Source organism: Nomascus leucogenys, chromosome 17 (assembly GCF_006542625.1).
Source record: "Nomascus leucogenys isolate Asia chromosome 17, Asia_NLE_v1, whole genome shotgun sequence".
Taxonomy (NCBI): Eukaryota; Metazoa; Chordata; class Mammalia; order Primates; family Hylobatidae; genus Nomascus; species Nomascus leucogenys.
The window spans coordinates 48,707,384-48,715,761 of record NC_044397.1 but is presented as its reverse complement, the minus strand read 5'-3'; positions in this window follow the sequence as shown (position 1 = coordinate 48,715,761).

The following is an 8,378-nucleotide window of genomic DNA, read 5'->3' as shown; positions in this document are numbered from 1 at the left end:
TTATTTGTTAAAATTAAAAATGTGAGGAAAAATGTCGATTCTCATAGATAGGCCTAGGGCCATGGGTAAGGTCCTGGGTCTTCTACTTATATGAAGATCACAGAGGATTATGACACCCATGCGTATTGAATAAACCCCATGGGTGGTACAGTCTCATAACAGGGCTGAGAACACAGGTGAGATTGAGAGTCTTGTATGAACACACAGCCAAAAGTAGAAATTGTTACACGTCCATGTGTACACAGCTCACAATTGAGGTCCTGAATCTCACACCCAGGGGCAGTTGAGAGCTGGAATTGAGACTCTCAGATACGGATCCAGTCCACAGGTGAAGTGGGGACTCTCCAACCAGGATTCAGCAAAGCATTGATGTTGTGACTCCTCTACTGGAACGCAGCTTGGAGAAGGGATTGGGGCTGTCACGGCAGGATGCAATCCACTGTTGAGATTGTGACTCATGTACTTGGGCCTAAGTCTCAGGAGTTGTTGACTCTTACACCTGCAGTGGGAAAATGTGTTGAATTGGGAGTCTCATTCCTGGGCCTTCCTGCAGGTGTCATTGTGACATGCACTTCTACCTAGAACCTTCGTAATTTGATAGTCCTTCTGGGCTCAACACACAGATACCTTGTGACTTATACCTGGGCCAAGCACCTAGATGATGCGACTATTTTGCCTGGCCACTTCCCTCAAAGGAATTGTAATACATCTCTTTACTGAGCACCTAGATGACATAAATCTTCTCCTTCCTGGACCCTGCCCACAAGTAAGGTTATGACATATCTAGCATTAAGTTTAGCACTTAATGATGTGACTGTCCTATCTTGTTTGTGCCCTGCCCTGAAGAAGCATTGTGACATTATTGGCCTAAGTAAAAAGGTAATTCAGGTCTTCTGCCTGGGACATGTGCACAGTGGGGGATTGTGAAATATCTCTTGGCTTATCATGATGATGTGATTCTCCTCTCTTGTCTGGAACTTTTTTCCAGTTGGGATCACAACATATTGCTGGGCCCAGAACTGGGTGATGTCATTCTTCTCCCACGGCCCAGCCTACAGATGGCATTGTGGCATCTCTCTGGGCCCATTGGCTACGTGATGTGACTCTGCTTTTCTGCCTGGACACTTTCCACAAAAGGAATCATGACATATAGCTAGACACAGTTCCCTGGTGATGTAACTGTCCTGTATTGGCCCTGTGCAAAGGGGGCATTTTGATATATTGCTTGGCCAAGCAGCTAGGTGATATGACTCTCCTGAACGGGCCCCGCTCTCAGAGAGGATCTTCACCCATCACTGGGCCAATCATATAGGTGATGTGTCTCTCCTCTGTTGCCTGGACCCTGCCCAAAGAGGAGAATTGTGACGTATCACTTACCCAGCACCCAGGTGATATGACTCTCATGTCTGGTTCCTGCCCACAGGTGAAATTGTGACATACAATTCAGCTCACTGGTGAGATGTTGACTCTCATACCTGGATCCAGGTAAGAGAACAGATTTTGACTCTGATATCTAGGCTTAGGGCAACAGGCAAGGTCCTGGGTCTGGATAAAGCCCTCAAGTGATACAATGTCATAACAGGACCAAGAATAAAGGTGACATTGTGACTTTCATATGCACATCCAGCTGACAGAATTGTCACCCTCACACATAGTGCTTACTGGTGAGATCCTAAGTCTCACACACAAATGCAATCCAGACTTGGAATTGTGACTGTCAAATGTAGATGCAGCCACAGGTGAGATAGTGACTCATTTTGAACTCAGCTCAGGCACAGCAATGAAACTCATACCTGGACCCACTCAATAGCAGAAATTCACAATCCTGGACATTTTCCAGCAAAAGGTGTAAGAGTCAACACTTCTTGTGGGTTGAGTTTTCTATTTTGAGGTATAAGAGTCAACATATTTTTTGTGGCTAGGTCCAGGTATAAGTCATCACAATGCTCACAATGAACTGAGTCCAAACACAGGTAACAATCACACCTGTGAGCACTAACCAGGTAGGAGGGTCAGATCACCTGGGAGCTGGCCCAGGAATACGTACCCATTGTTCTAAGCCTAGCTACAAAAGTCAAAATCTCTCTATTGTCTTGGTCCAGCTATGAGAGTTATTACCTTACCTGTGTTTTGGGCCCAGATATACATCACAATTTGAAGTATGGGCAGGAACCAGGAAGAAAAATCACATCATCTAAGTGTCCCCTGTGGGAGAGGTCCAGGTAGGAGAGTAACATCTTCTTGGTGCTGAGCCAAGTGAAATGTTCCAATGCCCTCGGTGGGCAGGGCCCAGGCAGAAGAGTAGAGTCACATCACCTAGATGCTGAGTTCACCAACATGTAAAAATATCCCCTTAGGGCAGGGCTCATGCAGGAGTGTCACATCATCCAGGTGTTCGGTCCAGGCATATGTCACAATCCCTCCTGAAGGCAGCACCTGGGCACAAAAGGAGAATTACACCACCTAAGGGATGGGCCCAGAGATGTCACAATGCCTCTGTGGGTAGGGCCCAGGTCACATCATATGGATACAGGGCCCAGGGATATTTACAATCCCCACTGGCGCAGGGCCCAGGGAAAATGACATGAGCCACATCACCAGGTGCTGGGCCCAGTGATATATTACAATCCCCTCTGAGGACAGCACCAAGGCAAGAGTTACATCACCTAGGTGCCTGTGCCAGGTATATGTCACAATTCTACTTGTGGTATTAACGCAGGCGAAAGAGGCAAATCACTCAGGTGCTAGGAAAAGGTATACGTCAAAATCACACCTGTGGGTGTGAACCAGGAAACATGTTACATCACTTGGTGCTGAAGCAGGAATATGAAAAAAGCAGGGATATTTCTGTTGGCAGGGCCTAGGCAGAAGAATAATATTTCTTGGATGCAGGGCCCACTGATATGTCACAATTACTTTTGTGGGCTGGGCCCAGGTAAAAAAGGAGGGTCATGTGGCCTAAGGACTGGGCCCAGGGATATGTCACGATTCTCCTCGGATCCAGTCCTCCTCGTGGGGAGGGCCCAGTCAGGAGAGTCACAGCACTTGGGTGCTGAACTTAGAAATATGTCACACCAGGCACGGGAGCACACACCTGTAACTCAGCACTTTGGGAGGCTGAGGATGGTGGATCATTGAGGTCAGGAGTTCAAGACAGCCTGGACAACATGGTGAAACCCCGTCTCTACTAAAAATACAAAAAAATTAGCTGGGCATGGTGGTGCATACCTGTAGTCCCAGCTACTTGGGAGGCTGAGGCAGGAGAACCACTTGAACCTGGGAGACAGAAGTTGCAGTGAGCTGAGATTGCTCATTTTTGTATTTATAGTAGAGACAGGATTTCACCATGTTGGCCAAGCTGGTATCGAACTCCCAGCCTCAGGTGATCCACCCACCTTGGCCTCCCGAAGTGCTGGGATTACAGGCCTGAGCCACTGCCCTCGGCTGAAAGTAACTGTTTCTGAGGACATAGGATTTTAGGGACATCAATTATTAAGAGGCTACATGGAAGCAGAAGTGCTCCTGGATGTTTCCACTATCTAGACAAAAAATTTCAACACATCAGTCCCAGCAAGTTTAGTTACATCCCTGACTGCTGTAGGTGATGAGCTTTCCATCCAAAGCAGAGATGTTAAACTTCACAGGTTTCAAATGACCTCCAAGTGATCCACACCTTGAAAGTTGCTCCCACAAAGCTGGAGCGCCATCTGTTCTGGAGAGAGCTGGTCACCATCCATGTCTTTGAGACACTGGCCAGTCAGGTCTCAGGTGAGATGAGGCCCATGGTTACACGTGTAAAATATCAAAACAATCATCATCTTTAGGTTGATTTTTGGAGGCCTAAATCCATAAATGGGTAGGTGAAAATGGCCCACCAGACACATGCCTGGAAATACTGGGGCTTTCTCCTCTGCTTTTAGCAGATCCCAGTAAGCCAGTAATTACTGTCCCTCGTGTCTCAACTTCCACTTCCACGAAAAAGGGGTCAGTGAGGTTGACATTTTCACCAAACCACAGCCCATGTTACCCACCGCAAAGCTGAAGTTGTATACGGGCGGCCCAGGCAGCAAATTTCTCCCAAATGCTGCTGAACTGGCGCTCTGCCTGGAATAAGCAGAGGCCAGTGGCACAATGTACAATGTCTCAGACGGACATCAGGCCAGTTTCTGTAGTACTTTAGGAAAGCAGGCGGCTCCCTGGGCTGGAGGCGGCGCGATGTCATGGAAAGACCAGAGGGTAAGGATAAAGAGAGGAAACCGAGCTACTCAGCCGGAGGTGGGACCTGCCAGATTTGGGCAAAAGCGAGGTGTACTTCGAAGAGTCACACCTTTCTCACTGTCCAGCTCAGATTTATCCCTCATATCCCTCTCCAAACTCACTCCCCATGGAGAGGAGGCAGCAGGGGTTGAGCGGGCAGCACTGCTTTGCCAGGTCCACACCACCCTGCCCCTCCCACTGAGCCCGGTGCCTGCTGGAATTGTAGTCCTGCAGCCAGGCGACCAAAGAGCCGGGAGTCGTTGAGAGACTACAATGCCCCATAGGCCCCGCGAGGTGCGCAGCGCCCTGCCTCTCTTTCCAATGGCTGTGCCCCAACCCCGAGCCCGGAGCATGCTGGGATTGTAGTCCGGCAGTCCTGCAAACAAGGGCCTGGGAGCGGTTAAGAGACTACCACTCCCAGGCCAGGCGCGGTGGCTCACGCCTGTAATCCCAGCACTTTGGGAGGCCGAGGCAGGCGGATCATGAGGTTAGGAAATCGAGACCATCGTGGCTAACACGGTGAAACCCCGTCTCTACTAAAAATACAAAAAAATTAGCCTGGCGTGGTGGCGGGCGCCTGTAGTCCCAGCTACTAGGGAGGCTGAGGCAGGAGAATGGCGAGAACCCGGGAGGCGGAGCTTGCAGTGAGCCGAGATCGCGCCACTGCACTCCAGCCTGAGCGACAGAGCTAGACTCCGTCGCGAAAAAAAAAAAAAGAGACTACCACTCCCAGCATGGTGAGCGAGGCGCGCACCGCCGCGTCCCCAGGGCTTCGCACCGCCCCCAGCCCTGCGAAATAATACTGTCGCTTTGCCACTAAGGGGCTAGGAGCGGTTAAGAGAGTACAGCTCTCTGGATGTACGGTGATGGCACCCGTTTCAACTCCGCCCCTCTGCGCGTCTAGAGCGGTTCCCCCATGCGGAGGAGGTCCTGGGTGTTCCGAAACCTCGCCTGCCTGCGGGGAGCAAGCGTGGCCTGGGCAGCAGATCTCAACCTGTGATTGTGACATCATCGCCCCTACCTGAAATGCCGGCTTCTTGTGCGGAAGTTTGATTTTTCACAAATCTGCAAGGGGCAAGGAGCCTCTCACAGCCTGCTCAGGGTTACGTAGTTAGGTTTACCCTCTCGCAGCTCAGCTCAGCGCATACCTTTCCTTCCCTCATCCCGTCCTTTCCCTCATCCCTGCCTACGCCGCTTCTGACATGCATAGTGCAGCTTCTCCGTAAAGGTGGAGCTAATGGCCCCTGGGCCTAGCAGTTGTTAGGCCTTTTGGGAGCCCATGATGGGAGATCCCTGGTAAGTGAAACCGTCAATTCTCTGCCTAAAATGACAATACCCCATCTCTGGTATCTTTGCACTTGCCTTTTCAAAGCCACCTTTTCCTTTTTCTGTCTCTGGACTGTCACAAATCCTCCTCTGCACCCCAAGAACACCCCATTGGATTTCCGGGCTGGCTGAGTCTACACACCTGGGTCAGGCCTCTCGCAGGGATTTTCCTGCCACTGTAATAAAGAGAAGAAAACGTCACAGGGGAAAGGCCTGACTCCTTCACACAGTCAGGAAACTCAGCCGCACAGAGAAGGGACCCCTCTAAGCCATTTTGGGAGCCACATCCACCACTTTTGTGACTCCCACACAGGTTGGTTCCCAGGAATCAGGTGTCTTAGTGTTAACACGGGCCAATAGGACAAAACAGGACCCTTGGTCCTTCCCAAAACATTAGGAATGTTTGTGTACTGAGGTAATGTACAATGTCTTTTTGCCCTGAATAGGGCTCACTTAGAAACTCTTTTAATAATCATTTTTAAATATCACTCTGGAACCACTTTTACTAATTTGCTGAAGGAACATCACAGTAATATCTTAATTCTTATATATCTTAATTCATCCCATGTTTTTCTTTTAGTTTTTCAGATTAACTGTAAGTAATTCTTACTGTATATTTCCGAAATTGAAGTACACACAGATTTAATTCTGTGCAGGGAGGATGCAGCAGGAGAGAATATCCTGGGCACATCTTTCTGGAGAATCACTTTTACTACAAGATTTGTAAGAAACAAATTGATTTCCAAAGTAAGAAATTAAAACTCTAAAACAAGGCTAGAAAGTCATCTGCCTTTAATAACCCTTAGTCATCTATGCCTGATATGTGAGACTTTCTCCAAGATAAAAACTCTCAAGGATAACCTATTTTCCATCATTATAAATAGTAAAAATTAGAAATCATAGAAAGTCAATTGAAAGCCCTGTCCTGCCAGTTTCTTAAATCACAATATGGCCTATGGCCTTGGTATGGTTTTACTTGGATTTTCTTTTTGGGATTTGTTGACTTTGCTTGGATATAAAAATTGGGGGTTCTGGCCTGTAATCTCAGCACTTTGGGAGGCCAAGGTGGGCGAATCACGAGGTCAGGAGATCGAGACCATCCTGCCTAACACGGTGAAACCTCATCTTAACTAAAAATACGAAAAATTAGCCGGGTGTGGTGGCGAGCACCTGTAGTCCCAGCTACTCAGGATACTAGGCAGGAGAATGGTGTCAACCTGGGAGGCAGAGCTTGCAGTGAGCTGAGATCACACCACTGCACTCCAGCCTGGGTGACAGAGTGAGACTCCATCTCAAAAAAAAAAAAAAAAAAAAAAAAAATTGGGGGTTTTGACCAATAGTTTTCAGCTATGAGTTTTTAACTTTTGTACCACATTTATTGGTAAGACTCTGTTCATTTTCTTCAAACATTTTTTACTCTTTTTTTTCAGATTGAATAATTTCTATTGTTCTGTCTTTTTCTAATCTATGAATCAACCTAAAAGTACTATTTTAAAATTTCATTATCTTTCTATTTGGTTCTTTTTAATAATGTGCATTTCTCTGCTGAGATTCCACATGTATTCATTCATTATGAGAATGTTTTTTCTTCACCCCATGAGTATAGTTTTAGTGGCTGCTCTCAAATACTTGACTGCTGATAACAACATCTTGGACGTTTTGGGGATAGCTTCTAATGCCTATGTTTTGTCTTGTGCATGAATTACATTTTTGTGTTTCTTCTCATGTCTCAAATTTTAAAATTGTGTTTTGAAAACTATAAATAATACAGAGACTCTGGATTCTGTTGTATTCCTTTGAAGAGTGTTGTTATTTTTCGAAGAGGGAGTTAATTTGGCTGGATTCAAATTCAGATACCCTTCTCCCTTTCAGTGGGCACAGCTAAAATTCTCATTCAGTTCTTATCCGTACATATATCCTATGTATGATATATAGATGTGTGTTTCTATATAACAATATATGACATTGTATCCAGATTTTACCATTGTTATTTGTAAGAGTATTGTTCAACAAGCTACTCCACCATTACTGAAAGCCAAAACCTCAATTTTATATTCTTTTTGGATTTTACATAAATGGCATTATATAGTATGTGTATTTTTACATCTACTTTCTTTTGTACCTCACATTTGTAATATTCATCAGTGCTGTTGCGATATGTAAACACTGAGATTACAGGCATGAGCCAACATGCTTAGCCTATAATATTTTAGGAGGCTAAGGTAGGAGGATCACTTGTGGCTGAGAATTTTAGACCAGTGTGGACAATATAGTGAGACCCTCTCTCTACAAAAAAATTAAAAATTAGCCAGGCATGGTGGCATATGCCTGTCATTCCAGCTACTCAGATGGCTGACGCAGAAAAATCAGTTAAGCCCATGAGTTCAAGGCTGCAGGAAGTGATGATTGCAATCCTGCACTCCAGTCTGGGTAACAGAGCAAGACTGTCTCTTAAAAAAATATATATAAAAATTTAAAAGAATTTTATACATTATGTTAAATTACACATAAAACTATTTTAACTATTTTAAAGGTTTCAGTTGAGATGAATTAAGGACACTCATTAATTTGCTACCATAATTTCCATGAATAAAAGGCATTTTCCATTTTTTGAAACTGAAACTGTACCCATTAAACAACAGCTCCTTGTTATTCTCCCTCTAGCCCCTGGGAAGCATTCTCCTACTTTGTGTTTCTATAGATTTACTCTTAAGTACCACACATGAGAGGAATCATATAGTAAAGAAATCATGAGGAAGAATGATAAAAAATGTATCACATGCTTATTAATTTTG